The sequence below is a fragment of the Mustela putorius genome, unplaced genomic scaffold (assembly GCF_011764305.1).
Source record: "Mustela putorius furo isolate JIRA1106 unplaced genomic scaffold, ASM1176430v1.1 tig00003845_pilon_pilon_pilon, whole genome shotgun sequence".
Classification (NCBI taxonomy): Eukaryota; Metazoa; Chordata; class Mammalia; order Carnivora; family Mustelidae; genus Mustela; species Mustela putorius.
Window position 1 is genome coordinate 57,104,905 of NW_025421998.1, and position 25,939 is coordinate 57,130,843.

The 25,939-nt window shown below is 44.0% G+C and overlaps 1 long non-coding RNA gene across 1 annotated transcript in view; it reads right to left on the reverse strand.

Moving 5' to 3' along the window:
• The window catches only part of LOC123387020, a 29,905-nt gene extending 7,418 nt beyond the window's left edge, over positions 1–22,487 (reverse strand). The window contains exons 1-4 of the long non-coding RNA XR_006601344.1: positions 21,559–22,487; positions 21,055–21,170; positions 12,698–12,757; positions 11,886–11,953 (exon numbers count right to left, since the gene is read on the reverse strand). This is a non-coding gene — a long non-coding RNA (uncharacterized LOC123387020). The remainder of the gene's footprint in view (positions 1–11,885; positions 11,954–12,697; positions 12,758–21,054; positions 21,171–21,558) is intronic.
• Between the last annotated feature and the right edge of the window lie 3,452 nt (positions 22,488–25,939).

Genomic DNA, 25,939 nt, shown 5'->3' on the forward strand with positions numbered 1-25,939 from the left:
CCGTTGGAATCATGAATCCAAACAGAACTACCACAAGCATAAGATTCAAGGGACAAGGGCCATCCACTGACCATTTTCTCATTCTTTTTTTTTTTTTTAAGATTTTATTTATGTATTTGACACAGAGAGAGAGAGAGATCACAAGAAGGCAGAGCATCAGGCAGGCGGGCGGGGGTGGGGGAACAGACTCCCCGCTGAGCAGAGAGCCCAACGTGGGGCTCCATCCCAGGACCCTAAGGTCATGACCCGAGCTGAAGGCAGAGGCTTTACTCACTGAGCCACCCAGGCACCCTGACCCTTTTCTCATTCTTGTCTGAAATTTTTATTTCAAATGTAACTGTTCTTTGGACAATTACAAAATGGGACCAGTTTGCAGCTTTTGTCCATTCCTGGAGCCTGGCATGATAGATTGACGTTAGAATAGTGGAAGGAAAGGAAGGCCCAATATCTAAAAGATGAGCCAAGAAGCAGCTAGGCTGTGGGAGAGGACCCCTTGCCCCCACTCCTTCCCTGCCCTTAGAATCCCAGGCCCCCCTCCCCTCCCCAGCCCACCCTATCCCCAAACAGCCACAAAAGGCAGGTCTGGAACTCCCTGAAAACCTGGCCTCCACGCCAGCAAAGAGCAAGATCGGGAAGGTTGAGAAGGGCAAGGGCACAGCCTCTTTGAGAAGCTGAAGGGTATCATCTGGATTCTCTGTGTGCCTCACCCGCAACAGGGCCCTTCAGCAAGTCCTCCAGCAAGGATCTCCAACCAGGTTCCGGGGCCATCCGCCCCCTCCTCCACCCCGTGTTCCTTGCAGCGCCCCGGTCCAGGAGGGGCACAGCCTCCTACATGGCCTCTGAGCCTCTATTCTTTATTTCTTAAAATACGTTCTCCCTGGAGCAGCCAGAGTGATCTTTTAAAACTGCAAGTCAGGGGCCCCTGGGTGGCTCAGTCGATTAAGCTCGAACTTGATTTTGGCTCAGGTCATGATTTCAGGGTTGTGAGACTGAGCTCCGTGCCAGGCTCTGCAGTGGGTGTGGAACCTGCTTAAGATTCTCCCTCTGCCTCTGCCCCTCTCCTACCCCTCCAAACCCAAAAGGGTTTCTTGAATGAGTGTGTAGGTGAGTGAGTGAAGCAATGCGGAGTGGCTGCGAAAGCCCAGAATGGAGGCTCCAGACTGGGGTTGCCAGATTTTGCAAATAAAATACGAAGTACCCACGGACATTTGAATTTCAGATAAACAATGCATGCACATAATACCAAATTAATCTATGTCCCAAATATTGCCTGCATTCATTTCTGTGAAGTCCAAGTGTAACTCAGCGTCCTTTATGATACGTGGCAGCTCTGCACCAGAGCCACGGAGGAGCTCACGTGAACCAAAGAGAGCAAAGCAGTCCCTCTCAAATCTCTACCTGATAGATGCTTATGGGCCGTAATCCACATGAAGGGATGTACAGAGCTGTTTTGTTCTTTCTTCTGGACTTTATGTGTGTGCATGCAAGCTGTTGGACTAATAGTAAGGTGGTTTTGACCATGGATTTACCACCAAACCCTTCGAGCCTAAAGGGTACAGGGCAGAATAGGGAACAGTGACTAGAGCTACGGAGCAGATATGGCCACAGGAAGGTGGAGCTTGTTTCACAGGGGCACCACAACCCGAGGCATGCCTTCTCCTGAAGGACGACTGGCCTTGCTGGAACTTTCTCTTCTCACAGAGGAAAGAAGTCCTGAGATGATTTTTTTCTTTCTTTCTTTTTTTTTTTTTTGCAAACATGGAATCATTAAGTAAATCGAATGTTTTCTTGGACTTTGTGATTAAAAGAGAAGCTCACGTTTCTCACAAAAAAACATTTTCAGTTTGGTCTCAAAAATACCAAACTTTATGAGGAAACCAAATTATGTACATTCCAGTATTATCCTCTTGTGTCCATAAAACGGTTTCAGATGTGGAAAGCACGTTTAAAAACTTGCATACATTTCAATCTCCTCCAATATTTCCAGTCCAAAGAATAGTTTTCCCCCCGTGGCTTCAAAATGTCGAGAATTCCCATGGATCAGAAGTGGTCCAGTGGCAGGAGCTCCAGGAGACTGCAGAAATGCCCTCAGGTTAGAAGAACAGGCACCATTCTGGCATTCGGAACAGGTTGGGTCAAGTCCCTCGATGACGTGTTAGAGGAAACCAAGACATGGGATGCTCGCACTGTTCAAAGGGCTACAATGCCATGAGTTCGTTCCCGGAGCTGTAAACATTTTATCTGGGGGCAGCCCAGAGTTTTTATGTGTCTTAACAATAAATCTCACATAACTGAAAAATATCTTTACTTTATTATACTTTATTACTTTATTATACTAATCTATTTACAAAGTAGAATATTGTTAAATACGTACCTGTGAGGGCTTTCTTTTGTTTCTATTTGGTTTGGGGCCCAACAAGGCAGCAAATTAACAATGGTATTCCATGGACTGATCCCACCAGTTCCAAGGGCCTCAGAACAATTCATGCATTTTATCTCATCGTCTTTGCAATGATTTTTGCTTTTGGTATGGATATTTGGTATCCTTTTCTTACAATTTTATGGACAGGACAGATGCCCGACAAATTTAGTGATCTAGCATGAGTTCAAAGCAAAAAGCCTTCTCCTCCCCACCGACCTCCACCTGTAGATGGAAACCAATTCAGTACTTCCATTCAGCTGGAAATTGAGGGAAATACAAAGGTGATTGACCCTCATTCTATTTACCTATCAACCATATTTGACACCTGCCCTCTCCCCATAAACAACATCATTACAAAAAAAACAAAACAAAAAACACATCATTACACACTTCATATTTATTTTTATTTACATACCCCATTCCAAAAAAAAGAAAATCTGTGGTCGTTGTAGAAAACAAAGGAAATATATACATACCTTTTTAATACAAATATATAAAATATACAGAGATATAAAAAAGCACCTAATACTTTTCTGTTCTTGGATCTAAATACATAAAACTCTCTAGAGTACAGACTTGGCGATGGTAACTCTATAAAATGTCAGATTAGAACACTGCTCAGCATTGAGAATGGGGACCTCAAAAATCAGGACTTCAGACACTAGTTGAATGATACAAGCAGAGAATGGACACATCTTTAAAAGTAAGACTTTGGGGCACCTGGGTGGCTCAGTCATTAAGCCTCTGCTTTTGGCTCAGGTCATGATCCCAGGGCTGTGGGATCGAGCCCCACATTGGGCTCCCTACTCAACAGGAAGCCTGCTTATCCCTCTCCCACACCCCCTGCTGTGTTCCCTCTCTCTCTGTCTCTCTCTCTGTCAAATAAATAAATAACATCTTTTTTTTAAAGTAAGACTTTACAAATATATACAAACATGTACTGCTTTTTCATTGCAAGAAAGATACACAGAGCGTGTGTGTTCTGTAACTTCACAGATAACTGAGTCCCAGCTTTGTGATCCTGATAAAGCTGTTTATTACCATTAACTCATCTCAATTTTCTCACAATACCTAGCATTTTCCAAACTTTTCTTCTGGTTAGCTCCCATGGATAAATGGCATGAATATACCATAGTGCAAGTTCCATTCCTTGAAAAACTGTCAGCTAAAATTTTGTGAATTGAAATACATTTTAAATACGTTCATTGAATTGGAGAAGAAGGAGTTCTGTAGGGATCCTACTATTTAAAGAAGCCCTTGGGTGAAGCCTTTTTTATCTACATGTCATGTAATGTTTTATGTTTTATTTGACATTAATTTTTTCCTTAGTTTCATAAGTAATACACACTTGTTGCAATAAGTCAGATAATCCAGAGACTTACAAGCAAAAAGCAAAAAATCTCTCCGCCAACTCCCACTTCACCCCAGATAACAGATACTGACCATCCAATGTGGATCTTCCCATGCTCCGCTCATAAAAATATACACAAATACACACCTACGCTTACTGAAGCGTGGCAGAATTTTACTTCTTGTTTTCACTCTTCTTATTTTATTTTTAAAAGATTTTATTTATTTATTTGGCAGAGAGAGATCACAAGTAGGCAGAGAGGCAGGCAGAGAGAGAGAGGGAGAAGCAGGCTCCCTGCCAAGCAGAGAGCCCGATGTGGGGCTCGATCCCAGGACCCCGGGATCATGACCTGAGCCGAAGGCAAAGGCTTAACCCGCTGAGCCACCCAGGTGCCCCAACCTTCTTATTAAAACAAATTCTATTGTACACATTATCCTTTCTTCTTTCCCACTGAATTATACAGCACAGTAATCCCCCCATTTAAGTGCTTATGGTGCTAGCTAATTATGTTTGATAAGAGCCAGAGTTAACAAATTTCTCACATGTAAATACATAATGATTTGCTCAACCATGTCCCTTTGATGGACATTCCACTTTTCCCTTGTCTTTTTTTTTCCCCCCTACCACCACTAACAATGCTGCAAGAGACATTCTCCTGCTACATTTCCTATAGGAGTAGCAACTCCTGGGCTTCCTTTCCAAGTTCAGATTTTTCCACATCAGTTTTCCTTAAAATAATTAGAAATAACTTAATAGAGCATAGAAATAGCCTTTTCAAATGCATGTTTTTACATCAACGGAGCGGAGTGCCCACAAACTGTCCGCCAGTATTGAGTCTAGAGCTGGGACAGCCGTTGCTCTTTGCTGGAGGCAGGACGTGCTTGTCCTGCAAGGCTTTCATCATCCCCTGGCCTTTCCACGCTGGGAACTATTTCCCCCCACCCATGCACTGGCTCTGTAACCGGTTAGTGAACTTGCACGCCTCTGGAAACTTACAGAGATGGTTGAGAAGTCTGAGAACTCAGCGTCAAGATCATGTTAATAACTGAGTCCTTCGTAAAACTACAACCTATTTATGCGGAAGGGAAGATGAAGCTCTGGCAATGGTTTGTACGTTTCTTTGTACGTTTCTAGGCTGTCCCAGTGCCGGAGAGAGCTTTGTGGCTCCAAAACCCCCGAGTCTGACCGTCTAGCACCCTTGAGAATAATCATGTTTCTTACTAGTCTAGCTGGGAGAGTAGAGTTGCGAGATTTAGGAAATAAAAACATGAGATGACCACTTACATTTGAATTTCAGACAAACCACAAAGAATTGTTATTTGCTTATATATATGTACTATATAATACTGGACAATATTGCACAAGACATACTTACACTAAAAAATTATCTGTGGTCTATCTGAAATTTAAACTTAATGGGTGTCCCGTATTTTATCTAGCAACTCCATATGATAATTTGCTCCCTGCTTCCCACCGGGAAATGTCTTTGTTTTTGTCTCTGTCAGAGCCATGTAACAGAAAGATTCACTTTTCCTTCCTTGGCCTCTCAGCGTCCCTGCAGATTTGTGGCCGTTCATGCCTTGACCCCAGCTCCTGTCAGTACAGGGGGAACATCCAGTCCCCAAACTTTGCCTAAGCGCTGAACTTGCAAGTGGTTGCCTTACACTTTCTGGGTTGAGGGATCTCTGTAGTCCCAACCTCTTTTGCCACTTTGACCATGAAAATGGCCCACTCCCTGACTTGTGCTTTTCTGGATTGCATATGTTTTGTATTCCCTTGTGTCTTGTGCATTTCTGGTGTCTGCAGGATCATCCTCTCCTGAAACTTCAGAAGTAGCGTCAGCGATGGTGTTGTCAGAAGATCCAACTTTTGTTATCTGCATTATATAAACAAGGAAAGTCACCATCTGAGCCTGTTTCCTACATGGAAAATGGGGATTGGGTTCAATGAGGAGATACTAAAGATAATTCTGGCTCTGACCCTTGTGCTTCTAGGGTTTTCTTCCTTCCAGAACCAGCTGTCTTGGCCACAGCTCACCTCTGAGCATTCCTCCCTGCCCTAACCCAGCCAGCATTCCAGCTTGATACTCAGCTTTACTGATAAGGACGCTTTAACAGTTCTAGCGGCAGGATGGAGGATCCCTGTCCTTCTAAACACTTGACTCAGCCAGCATCAGAAATTACCAGCTTTTAAAATCAGCACAGGGTTTGATCAAGGAAAACACCCAACTGTTTGTCAGAGATGGTCAGCGCAAAACTTCTGATGGTAGAGACCATTTTGTGTTTTGAAATCACACTGTTTACATATGAACACAACTGAATGCTCTCTAGCCGTAACAGCTCTAACCTGGGTCTGTTTTCACTAAGTAGCAATCTTTATAAGAAAGTGTCGTGAAGGGGGCACCTGGGTGGCTCAGTGGGTTAAGAAGCTGCCTTCGGCTCAGGTGCTTCGATCGAGTCCCTCATCCCACTCTGTGCTGGCGGGGGGTGGGGGGGGGCAGTCTGCTTCTCTCTCACCCTCTGATCTCCCCTCCCTTGTCTCCTGCCCACGTACTCTCTCTCTCTTTCAAATAAGCCAATAAAATCTTTAGAAAAAGAAAGTGTTGTGACCCTGAACATAAATACACGTTCTTTTTAACAACCAGGTAAGATGTGTAAACACACATGAACAACAACTGGAAGAGAATTCAAAAGAATTCAAAGAGAATTCAAAAGAAAGTAAACGTTTAAAATTTGGAAATTTAAAAAAAATCAAATTGCTCATGTTCATAATGGTTGGTTTTAATCATACCAAATATTTAAAAATAGAAGATCTCCAGTGACGATCTAGAAAGGTCCTTCTGCTGAGGCAAGGCATTTCAATCCCTCACAACCTGGAACTTCCAAAACCCAGGCCTGTTTATCTTTTCCACATAACACACAAAACGTTGTTCAGAAACATGTAGAAGTTTACACTGTGCGCTGAGTACATGAAGCACGTTCATTATGGGAATTTGAGAATCACAGGAATGGCTGTGAAAGATGATTTAATCCAGTGTTTGTAAACCTGTTTCTCCTGGCCTGCCATACGTACTCTCACAAGAGAATACTTACCCTTACTATGTGAAACCATGAGATATTTATGTTCTAATCTATTTCTTTTTTTAAATTGGTTGTGACGTATCTTATTGATTTCACTACGCATGAATGGGTCCCAACCCAGGTTGAAAAACACTAAAAAAATAAAAATAAAAATAAAAAACACCCAACCTCCCTCATTTTAAAAATGGGAAAATCAGAGAACATTGTGATAAATGACTTAACAAGATGAGTTTAAGGTAAACACACAACCATGAGCAGCCCCTTCTGTTTCCCACTTAAGCCAGTAAAACGTTTCACTCCAAACAACTTGTCTCCCATCATCGCCAAGTAGAGCTACTTTAGATATGCTCTTGGCCTCTCGAAGGGGAATAGGGCCTCTATTAGTGGAAAAATGTTGTCCTTACATCCCTACAGAGCCCTCTGGGATCTCTGCTTTTATTTAAAGAAAAAAAAAGAAAAAAAAATCCAGAAAGCCAACAAAACAAAATAAAACAAAAATATAAAATGAGGTGATTTGGCTAATACCCCCATACCTGGCTCTGAGGACTCTTCAGACAAGGGTCGGTCTGTTCTCCTGATTTAATTCGGACACTCTTGGCTGCTGGCACAGAAGTATACTATGAACTCTGAATATAATTGTTCTTTTCCTATTTGTCTGTGTTGCTGTGCTCGTATGTGTGATCTCCGGAAACCTTACAGCTGCTCTGGGGCCACTGTCTCATTCAATGAGCTACGAGAGGATCCCCCAGCAATAAGAACGAGAACATCTGGCCTCTGTACGGGTTGAAATGAGCACCCCCAGAAACCTGGTGCACAATCAGAACTCAAGCGGTGGAGGAGACCTGGACTGAGGGTGCCCCCTGGAAGGCAAAGGTCTGCCCTCTAGCTTGGGCTGTAGGATGACCGCAGTGGGCACTGCGTGACTGGGCAGATGCCTGCAGCCCAGCGGCTCTTCTATCAACATGACTCTATCGTTTGTTTGGGGAGTTATGCCCACAAAAATAAGGTCTTAAACCAACAAGATCTTCCAATAATACTCATTAATCTGAATGAAGATTGCTTGGCCAGTTGTCTTCTCAGGACAGTAGGTCATTTATCTGGGCAAACAGCCCACCTCTCAGGACAGTGGTCCCCTCGATGGGGCAAATCTGCTAGCCTCTCAAATAATCATGTATTCATCGAGTCTCACTTTGAAACTCTCCTGTCTGCCGTATCCACTGACACTAAGCAATGTTATCACATACTGTGCCCAATTCTAAGTGGATTCCAGAATTTAAAGACCCACCCTAAACCACTAAACTCAGCCCCGGAACTCTATGAATATTCTCCCGAGATGTTACTAACCCCTCACTCTGCTTGTTTGATCAGCAGGTGATTCTGGTGGTCTTATAGGAGAGTCAGCAGCTGATAACCTAGATGGTTTAAATAAAGGCAATTTAATGAAGGGACTCTTCACAGAAGTGAGGGCACAATTACTGGAATAAACAAGGGATTATGAGACACTCAGGGACCGGCAAAAGTGGGAAGCCATTGTCATGCTAGGGCTGAAGGGACAGGAGAGACAACAGTGTCCCTGGTGTCCCCCAGTGGCGGTGGGAACTGTAGGGCATCAGGCCACCCAACAGAATCTGTAATCCTGGAAGCACATGTCCATGGTCAGAAATGAGGTTCATGTGGAAAGGAAACAGAGAGGAAACACTGCCCCATCTTGCCTCTCGGGCCTTTGGGTTGACTGGTGATTCCTCCCATCAATCAAACCCAAATGGAAGCCAGCAAGCCCAGGCACCCTGATCATGCAGGAGTCAACTTCCCAGGGACAGAGCAGGGCAGAGAAGGGAGGACAATGGATCTGTAGAACATGGGGAGGAAGGGGTGGGTGAAAAATGGGGAACGATCATAGCATGATGAATATGTGTTGAGTGAATGACTGAATCCAGCAAGGTACATAGTAATTATTGTTTGTTCGTGAATGAATTACAAGAATTATACTGAATATACATTCTTTCTACTGGGGCTTATGTTTGGGGGGGCTCATAATCAGTAAATGTCAATTTTGTTCCTTTGCTTATAACTTCATACTAAGCCAAGGTCAATAAGGAACTCAATAAGGAAAACTGGACATGTTTTAGAGATTTCATAGATACTGTCTGTGCTATAATTTGACTTTCAGCATGGACTTAGGAGTTGTAACACAAATCATTCTTCACCCTACTCCCTAAAATATCACCAACCCAAGATTTTGTATCTAGGGAGCTTACCATAATTGCAAGAGCTACCCAGATCACATTTTCTGGAAGGAGTTGAAAAGGTTAGCCAATTTGGAAATACCACCAAATAAGTTGCCAAAATAATCGTTTCGTAACAGTCTGTTTTGAATTATATAGCCTAAAGGAATGTGAGCTGATGAGCGTTAAAGCCAAGGAAGCAAATTAAGCTTTGGAGCTATACACCATGTGATGGATAATTCCCAATATAATTGCTAAAAACCTCTGGTTCTGAAACCAGAATTTTGAGTCTTTGGGTAATGTACTGACATCCATGCCTCAGTTTCCTCATTTATAAAATGGGAATGACACTCCATACTTCTTTGGGCAATTATTCTCTGGCAACCAGCATTCACCCTCACCCCTTTCAACATTCATCCGTATATGCCAGGACTGGGAGGCTGCTAATTACATGTCCCAGACTCCATCATTGCTGTCATGGTTCTTGATAGGAAATCCATTCTGACAATGATCTATATGGCCTCGGGCGAGATTTGGAAGTTCCAGCTTTAGCAAATGTGACGTTTCCCAGCAACTTATAAGTTTTCCCTTTGTAGTTACCAGCCTGGGTGCTGCAGGACAGCTCTGACCAGCTGTGACCATGGCAGCAGTTTCCTGTAATTTTCCTGATATGGGCAGTAGCAGCAGCTTTTTATAATGAGACTGCGGTGGCCAACCTGAAAGCTAGCAGGTGCCTCCTCTGACTGACCTCATTTGCAACCTCAGACTTTTCAATTTCTTTTTACAAACACCAAATTCCTTCTGTTGAATCCTTTCCTATTTGAAATACCTAAGGTGGTTTCTGTTTTACTAACTGAACCCTGAGTGATCTCCAACTAGTGTGTAAGTTTCACGCTCAAAATGTGCCTTTGCAGAAATGATCCTTGAATTAATCACTCCAGTGGCCATCTTTTAGCATGCGTATTACTGAGGGCTAGCCCATAAAACTGAAGACCAGAGTTGTCCATGGCAGTGAAGAAAAGTTTGCAAAATTTGTTCGTTATCCCATTGTCACTTCAAGTAAAATCATTTATTTAGGGAATATAACCATCTCTAATACCTTAATTATGGAATCATATTATATAAAACATAAACTGAACAAGGTTTCTTGGTAAGAAAAGTACAATTTATAAACTCAAGCATTTTTTTTAGTTTTTATTTATCTATTTGACACAGAGAGAGAAAGAAAGCACACACACAAGCAGGGGGAGCAGCAGAGGGAGAGGGAGAAGCAGACTCCCTGCTGAGCAAGGAGCCTAACACGGGGCTCAATCCTATAACCTCACCTGAAGGCAGGTGCTTAGGTGGTTGAGGCACCCAGATGCCCCTAAAACATATATTTAAAAATCAAACGAGGGTTTTATTTACTAAGAGCCACGAATAGCCATTCCGTAAGACAGAACCTTTCACTTTGGAAACGTAAATACCTTACATATTTATTGCTCTCCCATCTAAGTTTAATGTGTTGTTGTACTTAAAGTCCCAGAAATTCACTGGTAATTCTTATAGTATATTCATTAAATATCGAAGAAAGTTGGACAATTTCTTTGCCATTCTTTGTCAATTCTACCAAAATGTAGTGGAAAGAAGACAGCCTCTCTCAGACAACCACCCTCCTTCCCAACCCAGCCCTTGCCATAAATATTAGACAGTATATATTTGAAAAAACTCCATTCTATATTAATGCAGCACTCCCACTCCTGGTGGATAAGATTGTAATCTTCTTGAAGCCAGGTTTATCCCTTTTGGGAAACTCTTGGTATGCTGTTCTGCACACCAAAAATGTTACTGGGAAGTCACACTTCAGATCTGCAGAGAGAACCAGTCCCTAAGCCTCCCGCAGCCCTTCCTTTAGTGCCTGTGATTTTCAAAGCCAAATTCAGTCTTTCGCTTGCCACAAAAATCTCATTAATCTTATCTCTTAACTAATGAAACTGACTACATGGCACTTTGTAAATATCCAGGGTACTCCCCAAAAGGCAAACAATGGTATTAGTCAAGATCAAAGCCTCAGCTATTACATGCTGCTATTACGGTTTGAGGGTCATACCTGCCTGGGAAGAACAATAAACACAGGATGGCTTTGATCGTGTCCCTCCCAACACAGAACCTTCAGTGGTTCCCCATTGCTTTCAAAAGCCCACAGTTTTTGGTAGATTCACTCTCCATACTCCTGCCACCTGGTCCCCACCCACGCTCCCAATCTTACCTCCCACTGCTTCCCACTCTTATGAACAAATCCACCAAGCGCGCTGCACACAGCTCATCGCTGACTTAGTGACCTCGATGTATCTTCCCTTCTCCTTCCTCTGCCACTGTCACCTTGCACACTCCGCATCCCCCAACCCTAAGAGGGTCCCTCCCCTTCTCCAAACAAAGGTGCAACGGTCTGTCCACTATGTATAAGAACAGCAAATAATGCCTCTTGTTTACTCACTAAGCATTTTATATCTATTACTTCACTTAATTCTCAAAACAACTCTACAAGGTAGGATTATTTCCTCCACTTTATGGAGGAAGGAATTTAAGCCAAACATGAAGGTATTTCAGACTGCATGATTCAATTCTCAGATGGTGTTTACAGCTCACTCAGTCTCCAGAAGAAAATGTGGCTAATTTAATCCTAAAAATAGATAACGGAATTCTGTAGCATTTCTTGAACAAAGTAGTCGGTATGTTCAAAATTCAGTAGAATAATCTCAAAATGGCAACAGTATATGTGGTATAAAATAGTCTATAGCTAACAAGTACTGTAAAAAACTACTCACCATCACTAACAATGGGTCGATGCAAGTCAAGCCCATAATGAGATAACACTTCACACTCGTTAGGATGGCTAGTGTATTAAAAGAAAGAAAGAAAGAAAGAAAAACTAGTAAATCATGTGTCTAACTGTGGAGAAAATGTGGGGAAATTGAAATCCTTGGGTAGTGTTGGTGGGAGTGTAAGATTGTGCAGTTGCTGTGGAAAACAATATGGCAGCTCCCTCCAAAAAAATCACACACAGAATTACCATGTGATCCGGCTATTCCCCCAAAAATTGAAAGCAGGGACCTAAAAAGAAATTTGCACACCCTTGTTCACAGCAGCAGTATTCATAACAGCCAAAGATAGAATGCAAAGTTGAATGCAAAAAAAAAAAACAAAAACGAACAAGCAAAATGTGGCATATCCATACAATGGAATAATGCTGAGCCCTAGAAAGGAGTGAAATTCTTACCCTGTTACAACCTAGATGAATGTTGAGAACATCATGCTAACTGGCAGAAGTCAGTCACAAAAGGATAAATATTGTACGATTCTACTCATGTGAGGTACCTAAAGTAGTCAAACTCATAGAGACAGAAAATAAGATGGTGGTTGCCAGGGGCCGGGGTAGGAGAGAACAGGGAGTTACTGTCTAAAGGACACAGAGTTTCAGTTTGGGAGGATGAAGCGTTCTAGAGATGGATGGTGGTGATCGTTGCATAACAATATGAATGTTCTTAATGCCACTATACACTTAGAAATGCTTAAAATGATCAGCTTTATGTTATGCATATTTTACCACAATAAAAAACACTTTATGAAAAATACTTACATATCATCCATTTGGTCCAAATGCCCTATGGGGAAGTAGAGGCGATAGTAGGATCTTTCACTGCAAAGACATGGAAAGGAAGGCTCAAAAGAATCCACTGACTTCTTTAGACATGCCCAGAACCCCCAGGGGACCCTGTCACAATGCACAAGTCAGATTCGGTGGGGCTGGATGGGGCCTGAGACTCTGCTCTAACCTGTCCTCAAGCAATGCTAGGTGTCTACACACCACAGCACTGGGTCAGGACCAAGAAGCAGCAGCACTGAGATTCAGACCTGACTCTTCAGACACATGAAAGAGAGTTTTTTTAACTCTCAAGGAGCCCAACAGGAATCACCCTACCCTCCCAAGGAGCAAAAGAAGGAAAATCCCACTAAGAACACAGATCCTTATCATTTCGATGGATTAATTAACTCAGATATTCCCAGGAGACCATAATCAGGTTCACCTGTCTTTGTGAATGCTCTGGACACACAGGGATAACCTAAGTTATATCCTCATTTTAATCTTACACACATTAATTTTTTTAAAAACACCACTTGTGGGGCGCCTGGATGGCTCGGTGGGTTAAAGCCTCTGCCTTCGGCTCGGGTCGTGATCCCAGTGTCCTAGGATCTGGGGATTGAGCCCCACATCGGGCTCTCTGCTCAGCGGGGAGCCTGCTTCCCTTCCTCTCTCTCTCTGCCTGCCTTTCTGCCTACTTGTGATCTCTGTCTGTCAAATAAATAAATAAAATCTTTAAAAAAAAAAAAAACACCACTTGTATGTTAGCTGAAATAAAACTGTTATAGAAGGTAATTTGTTTGCAAACTAGTTGCAATACTTTAAAGTTTTCCTCAACAGGATTATTTGTCAGAGATAGTTCACATAGGGCAGAAGTTCTAATACCAAGATGCACATTAAAAATACCTTGTATAGGGGTGTCTGCGTGGTGCAGTCAGTTAAGCATCTGACTCTTGATTCTGGTTCAGGTCATGATCACAGAGTCGTGAGATCAAACCCCTCCTCTGCCCAGCTCGGAGAACACTTAAGATTCTCTCTCTCCCTCCCCTTCTGCACCTCCCCCCAAATACCTTGTATATATATTTTTTAAATGTTAATGCCCAGAACCCATCCCCAGAGAGACGATTCAATTGGTCTGGTGGATTTTTGACATTGTTTTATTTTGTTTATGTTCTCTAGGTGATTCTAATACCAGTCAGGGCTGGGAACCATTGCCCTAAGATGAAACAGTAGCCCCACCTCAAGATATTTAATATATCACATTCATCTATTCTTGACTGAGATTATGAGGCATCAGAAAAAAAAAGTTTGGTATATTTTGTTTACTAACTGCAAATGCAAACAATATATTTCAGACACTTTATTGGGCCTAAATTTACTTAAGGAGCAAACTTTCTGCAACATAATGCAAGATTGTTAGCAATTGTATGTCCCTAGGAACACCAAGGTTCATTTGAGTACCATTGAACTCCCAAATGGATCCACTAGTCTATTGAAAATCACGTTTGGGCTTACAAAACTTAATTGAAATCAATAGCTACTTTACTTCCCCTGCTGAAATAAAACTTGCCACAATGGCCATACTGAAGCCACCTTTCTTGTTCATCACCATTATTCATATTCAGCCATAATTTGGATACTGCCAACCATCATTTCCAGCCAAGGACACTTCAGGAAAATGTATATAAATTGTGCATTATTGATCACAGAACATCTTCTGGCCTTAAGGATGTTGACATATAAACATGAACACAAGTTTGCAAGTTTGTATTTCTGATGATCATAAAATGACAATGTATAAAAATGACCAGCAATGCTTTTAAATCACCCTCATAAAGGTAAAGCAATATAAGCAGGGGTTTTAAATTATAAAAGCCATTAAAAGAATGCAAAGTCCTAAAGTTTTTCTTTAAAGGATTTAGTGGAGGAAAACGTAATTTTTCACTTATACTTAATACTACTTAACTGCATTTTGCCACTTATATAATGAAAAATAAATTTGCCAAATCATAGTTACTGAGATCAGAAATTGTAATGAAAGTGTTTTCTTAAGAGACATATTATTATTATATTACATATATATTTTTATATCTTTTCTTATTTTAAGATTTCAGGAGTCCACAGTAAGACTAGTATGATTGATTTCTTGGAACACGTTTCCCAAAGATAAGTTGGCATCTGCAAAATAGAGCACGGTTGTTAAATAAAGCTCAGGATCAAAGTCTCAGCCTCTGTCATGAGGTGACTGCAGTTAAAACTCTTTCTTAAGAGTGAAAAGCTGCAACTTCTCCCATAGAAAACAAGATAAACCAGGCAAACAGTGCGCAGGTGTTGACCTGCCCTACTCCTGCTCTAAGTCTAAGATCAAGGCAGGTGACTTCGGTAGAGGGCACCTTCCTAACTCAGGGAAGTGAAGAATGAGTTTCCAGGAGAAATCCAGGAATGATTTGTTACCAGACAAATGTGCCGAGAAGCTGCTGTCCTATCACCCGCTTTGTTCTGCTCCCACAGTCTGGGGAAAGCTAACATTCATGGAGGATGGAGGGTACATGATGGTCTAGGCCTATCCTAGAAGCTCTAGAATACATGCCACCAACAAGAATAATATTTTGAAAATATTAATGGTGTGGCTTTTTTATTCCACTCCCACATCACATTCCCTGCAGACATTCCATAGCTCCAGAAAAAAAGGGAAATGAATTGCCATCCAGGAAAAACAAGAATACAGCACAGGGAGGTTTGATATGCCAGACAGATGGGGAAGTAAAAGAAAGCCTTCTAGTTCTGAAAGAAAGTTGATGGAACAGAAGTCTAGGGAGCAAATAGTCAAACCCATTGGTCCAGGCCCTCCCCCTACTCTGGACAGAAATCTTGGCATGGGGGTGGACCTGGGCTTTAGAAAGATTAGAGGGAAAATGGTCTGGAAGGCTTTATTACTCCACTCTTCATGGTGAGTTCCAGGAAGTGACTCTCTTTGCTGGCATCATGGTGCCAGGACAGCACAGACACTGCAGAGCAAAAATGGCAGCCCAGCACAGCTGCACTGAGAAGGGCCCTGAGCCAATGCTTCTGCACCTCCCTTGGCTCCTATGTGGGGTTGGGGAGTAGAGGGTACATACCTGCCAATGAGCTGAGGTGTTAAGGGATGAGTCAACTCTATGACAGAGGTCCGTAAGAGGTCAAAGATGAAATTCAGGTCTGTGGAGCCAGTGAAAGTCAAGATAGAGAGCTCAAAGAACACCAGGCCCAGCCAGTTAGGGTTGTGGTTAGGGTTAGGGTTGGGGTTAGAGTTTGGGCTGGAGATAGAGTTAGGGTTGGAGTTAGAGTTCGGTTGGGGTTGGGGTTGGGGTCAGTGTTGACCTTAGGAATAGGGTTAGGATTGGGTTAGGGTTGGGATTAGGGTTAGAATGGGGTAGAAGAGTTAGGATTAGGGCTGCTGTTGGGGTTGGAGTTCATATTAAGTTTAGAGTTTGGATTAGTGCTGGGATTGGGGTTAGCTTTGCGTATGTTTAGGGTTATGTTTATTTAGCGTTATTGTTAGCATTGAGTTTGGCATTGAGGTTAGGGTTCTAGTTAAAGGTGGAGTTGGGGTTAGGGTGTTGGTTTAGCAAAACCTCATTGTCTCTTCAGCCACAGAATCAGCAAGTACATCCCTTGTCATGACTTATCGTACTCTTTCCACTGGGCCAATGTTGATACTCTGACTATTGCCATCCAGGTCTAAAAATTTTAAAAAACATTTTAAATATAATAATCACATATATATTGAGAGAGAGAGAGAGAGAAAGAGTAAAAAGGAGAGTGCATGTGTAGCCTTTTGGGGTTGGAATAGAGGAAAAAGGAGAGAGAGAGACTCTCAAGCAGACTCCATACTGAGCAAGGAGCCCAATGTGGGGCTTGATCTCACGACCCTGAGATCATGACTTGAGCCAAATTCAAGAGTCAGACATTTAACTGACAGAAGCTCCCAGGTGCCCCCAGGCCTAATAATTTTTTTTATCGAAGGAGTCCATTCTGTTCATTTTGGGATGATAATTAGCAGCTTCACTGACTTCTACACACTAATGCAGTAGTTCCCCCCCACCACTGCTCTCGTGGTATTCAAAACTGTCTGCAGATATTGTCAAACATTTGGGGGAAATAAAATCACTGCTGAATTAGAAACTGCTCTAGACCTAGCCGCCACTTTGAAATGAGGGCGAGGGTAGAGACCCTGACAAACTTAACATCTGTCCCAGAAACAGCTCTTTTACTCTGAGACACAAACACAGGAAGAAACAAAGACATTATCATTGTCAAGTTTAAGGAACTTGCTTTTTCACCTCACCCACCCACCCCTGGACTAACTAGCAGAGCTGAAGCCCAAGACCAACAGAAAGTAGAAGAATATAGAAACTATTAATTCTGGGAAGCATGAGTTATCACTCCATTTTGTAGATGAGAAAACTGAGTTTCTCAGAGGTTAACCAATCCACCCAATGTCATATACCAGCAGTAGCAAAGCCAGTGCTCAAACCCCACTGAGGCTGCATCCAAAACTATATTCGTCCTGATAAGCCAGGCTGTAATTTCCTTTTGTCCGCAGTGCTGTATTATAAATTAATATATATTTCAGCACCAACTCCATAAGCCGTAAACTCCTGTGGGGAAGGAATGATATATGCCTGGTTCTATACCACGCATTTCATTTGTGCTCTATAAATATTTGTTGAATGAATGAATGAAACCCTGCCCTCTACCCTTGGGCTATGTAGGGCTTTTTCCAAGGCCAGGCTGCACCTGGGAAAACAAGAATGGAGATAAAGGTTCAGCGAAAGTTGACAATTGCAGGACCAGTGTTCTTTCTCAGAAGGTCCTTGAAAGAGGCAGGAAAATGTATGGCTGGCTTCCAAGCAACAGCTCTCATGTGTATGCCAGGAGATAAGCTCCACACGCCTGCAGGGAAGGGGGAGACAGATGGAGTGGGAGGAGCCACGCAGGAGATGATGGAGCTTCAGCTTCAGAGTCTGGGTTCAATCTGGAAGGACTGAGAGAATGAATAAAGAAGAAACTCTAGGGTCGAGTTGATAAAGTAAGTAAGTACAATGAGGAAAAGGCAAGAAGGAGTAAAACGACTAGTCCAGGCTCAGCGGGAGAGTTGGGTCTGGCGCAATGAAGAGCTGATACTGAGAAATAAGGTTGGGAGTGAGGGTGAACTTGAAGGTCAGGCAAAGATATTCAAGGTTATATGTAGATTTCTGAGTAGCACAGCAATGATGGTTCACACAGATGGGGGGTTGTCGCAGGCAGGCTCCGCTCTGAGCACTTTACAGTGAGGACGTCATACAAGAGAGGCTGCTTTCCCCCTGAAGACACTGGAGGAGCTCAAACCCTGAGACTGTACTCAAGGTACTCTACACGTGATAGGGGTAGGATGTGAATCCAGGCTTCAGGCCTCAGGAACCCACGCTCTCTGCCAGCAGGCTACACCAGCTCCTGGTGTGTGATGTGATGAAAGCTATTAGCCCTCCGCTAAAGAGAAGACGGATGCATCAGGGTCCCTCCCTCATGTTCTTAATCTGGGTAATAGTCACTCATTCCCGCAGGATGGGGCCTAGGCCTAGCGAGAAGGAAGATTCAGCATATACTGTAGCAAAAGCTAGGGCTTAAGAGCTATTTGCTAGATGACGACTGCTGGTGTGTGTAAGATACAATTACTTCACAGGCCATTCTATATGAAGCGTCTTCTCTCCTTGTTCATCGGCATCCCTTCTGCACCTTTCTCTTAGATTGGACCCCACTTGGGGTTGTGGGGATGGGGACATGCGTGTACTATCCCCCTCCTTTCTACAAGCTCGACTTGGTCTCACCCTCTGGGAGCATCTGGATGGTGGAATTGTGTGGCCACTGCTTGTAAAATACGGCGCCAGCAGGGACTGGAAACACCCTGTACAGTTTACTTATTTCTTATGCTTATCATCTGCCTTTCCCTTGGAGATGCCGGGTCTATGAGGGCAGAGATCTTTGTTGTATCCACGATGTGTCCCAGTCCCCTGGAACTGTGCCTGCCCTGCAGTAGGTACTCAACAGATATGGTCAAATGAATAAAACACACCAAGGCCTCCCCTTCTTGCCACCACCCACAGAGATCATTGGTTTTCACCAACCACAGTGTGTGTTTTATTCTGCCAAGGGAAAGGCAGATGATAAGCATAAGAAATAAGTAAACTGTACAGGGTGTTAGAAGGTAATATGTGTTTTGGGGAAAAAATGGGACATAAAGGTAGGTAAGAGCGATCAGGAAGAAAGCAGGGGAGTAGTGGGGGAGTTTGTCTTGAACAGGATCATCAGAGAACATCCGAGCAAAGACTTAAGAATGGGACTAAGCGAGCCAAGTGGAATTGGGGCAAGAAGGAGTGATCCTGTCGTACTCAGCAAGGAGACCAGTGTGGCTGCAGTGGGGGCGAACATGGAGCCCCGAGGCAGTGGGAGACAGGTCAGGTGGAAGGGTTGGGGGAGAGGGCGTGTTATGAAGGGCCTTCCAAGCCTTTACTCTGAGTGAACTGGGGAGCTCCTGCCAGGTCAAAAAGCATAGGAGGGAAATGATCTTTCTTCAACGTAAGAATAGGGTAAGGGTAAATTATGGCAATAATTGAGGAGAGAGATGGTGGTAGCGGAAGGTAGTAATTTTTTCCCCAGTATAGTGCCTGGCCAACGTCGTTCCAAAAATAATTGATGGGATAAGAGTCAACCAAAGCAAATTCTTCATGATGAGTCAGCATGGGAGAAACCAATGCTGGGGAGACATGACACGTGGTTGTGCACTGTGCAAATTGCGACAGAAGGAAGAATCACACACTCAGATCCACCCACTTATGAAAAACAGTGCCCCATCACCCAGACCGCAGCTCAGGCAAGCAAAGCACTGACACCTGCATTATTGAAACTTCTTTCTCTTTGCCCTGCTGAAGACCATGTAGGCAATCAGCTTTGTCTTTTCACTGTCCTGGAATATTTCTGTGGGGATTAAAACTCTGATCAATCTCTCCCCAGATAGTCCCTGCCCTTGGTGTGAAATGTCTTGGTTCCCAGAGAACTATTTTACTCTGGGGGAATTCTCCTGGTTCTAACCAGGTTGTTTAACTAAATACCTGAGGTATAGTTTCGCTAAAACCACAGGGGAACTATTTTGCATTTGTATTGTATTTTTTGCCAAGAATTCATTGCAAATGCTTCTTTGCATTTTCTTATTTCCTTAAGCAATTTTTTCTGCTGGTGTTTTAGTTACAAAACATTTTATTCAGTTTAAAACTGGATTCTTTTGTGAAATTGAAGAGACCTTATGTTAAAACACTGACCGAAATGAAGAGCATTATTGGCAATGCAAACATATTTCTTAGGGTTAAAAGAAAAGTCCAGAAAAGTTGGTTCTGACTTACATAGAACGCCTGCAGCCTATGAAGCTGAACACGTAGAGTGTGCATGAAGACACACTTTTTATTTCCCACCTGTTTGTGTGCTTGATGAGTTTTCATTTTTTTTTTTTTTTTTTAAGATTTTGCTTATTTATTTGAGAGAAGGAGTGAGCGAGAGAAAACACAAGCAGGGGAGAGTGGGAGAGGGAGAAGCCAACTCCACTGCTGAGCAGGGAGCCCGAGGCGGAGCCTGATCCCAGGACCCTGGGATCATGACCGGACCCGAAGACAGATGGTTAACTGACTGAGCCACCCAAGTGCCCCATGATGAGTTCTCATTCATAAATTATCCAGAATTCATTCGTTTTGGCTGCTTCTCTGGAGCGAAAGAGCCATAGTCTTTTTCCTCTTGGCTTTAGAGGAAAAGGAAGGGTAATCACGGATTTTTGGAACCTTTATCACCTCTGCTCTAGTTTTGTACCCAGCTTGCTGTTGGGTGGGACTGTGACTGTCATTGTTTGGGAACTCGCTCCTTCTGTGCCAACCTAGCTCTGCACAGCCATCTTTGAGCAGTGCTGGAACTTACCAGTGAAGGCTCCAGAGAGCACAATGTGACTCCCTCATGGGCCCACCAATAGCCCCGGTATCCAGCAGCAGAGCATGGGGGCCAGTGAGGATTCGTGTGCTGGAAAGACACCTCTGTCGTTTGAATACCATGACGCACTACTGCTGCGTGCCTGGACCCCACCTTCAAGGATCTACTATCCAGAGGCTCGGAAATGCTGCAGCAGATCAGCCTCACTCCGGGGCAGACTCTCTCCCCAAGTGGAACTACAGAGCCACCCTGGACACATGGACCCCTCCCTGCAGTGCTCCCTATGTCCTGGAAATGTCCAGCACAGGCTACATGGGGCACACTGCCTTACATTCAGTGAAGGATGCAATGAGTAGGAAACTCACCTTCACAGCCATGGTCCAGAACAGGAAGTCTGCTGTCAGTCGGGCTTGATTCGAGTCGCAGCCTTGCCATGCACTTGCTGGGAAGCTGTAGTGAATCTGCCCACTTTGTTCAGGACCTGGCACATAATAGATGCTCGGGTAACACTCTTTAGATCGGTTACCAATTCTACTGTAGTGCCTGGTAAAGAGCAACCTCTGTGGCTGCCTGCTAGTTGGGGTGGCCAGAACATGGGGTTCTGTGTTTTGAGACATGAAACCTGTAAAATCCTCCAGTGACCAGACTTGCTGTGCCTGTCCCCAGTGGTACCAGCCTCGGTGGCAGGCAAGGCACTAACATCTGGACTGAGAGTAGAGGTCAGGTATAGAACACCTGGAGGGTCACTGGTGCTGCTGCTGCTGCTGTTTTGAATTGAACTTGAGCGTTGTGAAGCAGGACCCACCTGTTCTCTGAGCCCTGCACCCCCAGTCGCCTCCCCCCAGAAGCTTCAACATTATCTCCCCCACCTTGCTCTGAAGACTTGAGAAGTCTGGCAACCCCTCGCTTCACTGAATATCCAGATGTGCCCATCGAGCGGTGAAGAACTCCCACGGGTCAGAGTGTGACACAATCAGGACTCTTCCGAAGTCCCACCATGTTGGCCATAAACGAAGACTCGCTTGCCTGCCTTCTGGGCGCTTAGTGAAGACTTTGGTTTGGCTCTAAAGCATGGGTGACATTTGGGAACGCTCCAAGAATGGCAAGGAAGCCTCTCTTACCTACCGATAAGGCATTTTCTCCACGGTGCGCGGCGGACCTGAAATCCTGTGAGTGGTTTTTCTCCAGCCGAGGATAGGAGGCCATTCTTTTTGTTCATTCTCCTGTAGAGTCCGGTTGATGTCTTGCCAATGTAGCAGGATGCTTCCCCACTCCAGATGGGCAGGAAGCCAAGAAATGCAGTTCTCTGTTTGTCCAGGCACAGATCGTTGAGGAAAAGCCCCGAAGCAAATGTACAGTTTGTATCTCTCCAGCGCCTGTTGCAGATAGAGTCTCTTCTTAGCAACAGGACAAGCCCCAGGCAAAAATCAGTTCAACCCAAGAAACGGGCTTTTTCCAAACCTACGGAGTCCTTCTATGTGTCAGGCTCGCTCGGCGAGTACTGTCGGGGTCCTCACTATGAGGGTTGCTTGCTTCCGTTGTTCCCTCCTCCCCTCTCCTGCTTGTGACCTGGGTCACCCTGGGAGAGCAAAAGGATTGGGAACACCAGCTCATGTCTCACCTGATCTGGAGGGCAAATATGCTGCTAATACCAACAACCACATGCCAGAAGTTCACTCAATGGCTTTCAAAGTCACACATTTGCGTCCTCAGAGCTCATTGCTGTGCAAGCACACACACACAAGATCCTGCCTTCTGGTTCATCAAATAAGACTGTGGTGAGTCGATGGGCAGGAGAACTTGCTTGTGAATCCAGCTGTAGTTAGTGATTTTTTTTTTCTTCAAGCTCCTAAATTTGAATTGGATAAAGCATGTGACTCATGAAAAAGGTTTGATTTAAGGGATTTGGGATCTTGGCTTTAAATGTATGCTTATGGGTATGGGAACGCTGTGGGGGGCGGGGAACAACGTATAATCCCGGGTAAATATTCAGATCAGAAATCCAGAATGCATTCCAGCTGTAGGATTCTTGTTGCTGTTGGCTCATTTTGTTCTGGGGATGAGGGGGAGGTGCAGTGTATCCAAACGAGCCCCGTGTAACTACACTTCCCTCAGGATTTGTTTTTTTAACAGAACAACAAATGCTCATACATTGAGAAGTGAGAGCTAAACACTGCGTCTTTATTTTTTTAACTGGGTGATTGTTTAATCCTGCCTTTTTTCAGCTCTGGTTTCTAACCTTACCAGGAGTGAGTGTTGAAAAGAATCCCATCATTTTGGCTGGGGGAACCTCACAATTTTCATCCAGTTCAGCAACAATCATGAGTTTCTTCTTCTGATGCATCGACGGTTTCCGCTCCTTTCCCAGCCTGCCAGGACACATAGGTTTGGTTGGCTTACAGTGGTTAGCCTGCTGAAAGAAATGGGAAAATCAGTTGGGAATTAACGGAGAGTGTCGAGTTTGGCTGAATACACCAGGCAAGGATCATGTTTGGTTCCACTTTAGGCCTCAATGTGTGGTTGCAAATTTCAGAGCGGCTGGCCTCCACAAGGGTGAATCTGACGGCACTTCCTGTGAACGCTGCCGTCTGGTTGCCATGATGTCGTCAACTTGAAGGCAGAGAGGAGAAGCCAAAGTGAGAGAGACCTGGTACCAAAGGGGATTTTCTGGAAGAATCTCCTCTTACTCCCCAATTTGGGACCTTGGTCTCCAAATCTTCATTTGAATGCAGGTGAATTAGACCATCTCTCTTGTTCCTTCATTCAAGATTGATGCCCTTTTACAGACTCTAAGGCCTCAGAGGCCATTCAGGATAAATAGTAGTAGCTGTGCTTTGGGGTCCAGAGGTAAGGAACCCTGGGAAGGCCGTCTAGAGGCTGAAGGGCACATCTGCCAAGAATGACATGGAAATGTGATTTTTCTTCAACTATAAAATTATAAATGGGGGCGCCTGGGTGGCTCAGTCAGCTAAGCATCCAACTCTTGGATTCAGCTCAGGTCATGATCTCAGGGTCAAGAGGTCAGTCTCTACATCAGGCTCTGTCTTCAGTCTGTTGAGATCCCCTCCCTCCCCCTCGTTCCCTCCCTCCACTCTCCAGGGCACTCTCACTCTAACTCACACTCTTGCTTTAAAATCCATAAAATGTCAAAAAAAAAGGTATAAATCAGGAAGACAACGATCTACTTAAAAGAGGTGTGAAGACGAAGTGAGATCACGTTTAAAGTATATAGTGCAGTGCCAATACGCAGTGGTTTCTCAGTACAGATGGCCGAAACAAAGCATAAGTGAATAAAACTTATTCAAGCAAAGGACATCCCCCAGGATCTCACAACTCCCAAGGGCAGATCCAGGCCATGACCCTATATTCTCCGATTTCAAGTCTAGTGACAGTTCTAATGATTTTCACACTTATTAATAAATCCACCAAGCTGGGTTGCCTCACAGTCAACTGTGGTCGGTCCAAAGTAGAAGTTCTGCTTCGACATTCGTTACAAATTATCTGGTTCCAGGCAAAGAATTTATTAATTTTTTTAAAGCTTTTATTTATTTATTTGACAGACAGGGATCACAAGTAGGCGGGGGAGGGGGGAAGGAGGCTCCCCACTGAGCAGAGAGCCCAATGCGGGGCTCCATCCCAGGACCCTGAGATCATGACCTGAGCGAAGGCAGAGGCTTAACCCACTGAGCCACCTGGCGCCCCCAGGTAAAGAATCCAATGTTGGATTCACTCAGGTAGTCGACAAAAATGTATGACATCCAAATTACATGCAGACCACTTGCTCCTTCCTCCTTTATTAGGTCAAACATTCATGCCTTCATTTATTCCTACTGACTATTTATTGAAAGCTGACTTAGCACCATGCCCAAGGATACTAAATCTTGAATCAGGGGTCATTAAAGAAACATAAAGCAGGGTCCCTGGACAGCTGATCTGATGAGACAGGCAGACACACATAAGAGAGGAGCAGAGGAGCATTGAAAACATTGCGCAAAGGGCCAGAGATTTTTACAAATCAGTACCACACTAACACCAAGAAGAGGGAGCCCCATGGGGACTGAGAAATAAGTTATAGTTGTATCTTGAAGAAAGTTACTGGAGGGAAGAGGAGAGAACGACATTATAAGGCAGGGAGAAGCCTATGTCAAAGACAGAATTCTCTGCTCACCAAAATGGTGTTGATACTTAAGAGTTTTCTTGCTTCTTTTAAAGTTTTATTTATTTATTTATTTATTTATCTGAAAGAGAGAGATTGAGAGCTCACACACAGATGGAGAGAGAGAAGCAGACTTCCCGCTGAGCAGGGAGCCAGATGTGGGGCTCCATCTCAGGACCCCGGGATCATGACCTGAGCTGAAGGCAGATGCTTAACGAACTGAGTCACCCAGGTGGCCAGATACTTGGAGTTTTCAAGCAATATCAGTATCTTCTTACACAGTGGTTCTCAATGTATGGCAACTGCATCAGATTGGGGGGGTTGTGCTATAATAAACTATATTTGGTCTTTGTCCCTGATTCTCGACACAGAGCTCCTAAAACTCTTGACATTTTCTGAGTGATAGAAGCATCTTTTGTTACTCACGAAAAAAAAAAAAAAACCCAACAACAACATCCCCTTCTGAATCATATCTGAGTTTATGTTAGCAAGGCAACTGTTGGTGGCCCCTGAGTTTCAAGGGAAGGTCTGAACACAACAGAAAGATCAAGCACGTGATTGAAGGATTGAAGGATTGCAGCCCAGGGGGCTGGGGAGCGGGGTGTGGGGGAAGTGCTGCACGATCCAGTCCAATCACAAATGGCCAGTGATTGAATCAGTCGTGCCTACTGATCAAGTCCGGATAAAAAACTTCTGAAGGAGGAGCTTCTGGGAGCTTCTAGTTTTGTGAGCACATTTATGTGCTGGGAGGGTGGGGCACCCAGCAAGGACACGGAAGCTAAGTGCCCCCACCCCTTACTTTACTCTATAGGTATAAATCCCGTTAGGCTGTTCCTGAGTTGTGTTCTTTCTAAGAAAGCATTCAGTGTAGGACTTTTCCTAAGTTTTATGAGTCACTTTGTGAGTGTTCAGAACTGGGGAGGTGCGGGTGAGCTATAGAAACCTTTGAATTTGTAGCCAAGTCAAAGAGAATTTGGTGGGCCTAGAGACCCTGCACTTGCCACTGGCTTCTGAAGAGGGGGCCATCCTGGGGGGTACTGGGCCCTTAAACCTGTGGAGTCTACGGCCAAGTGCAGTAGTTCGTGTAGATGTTG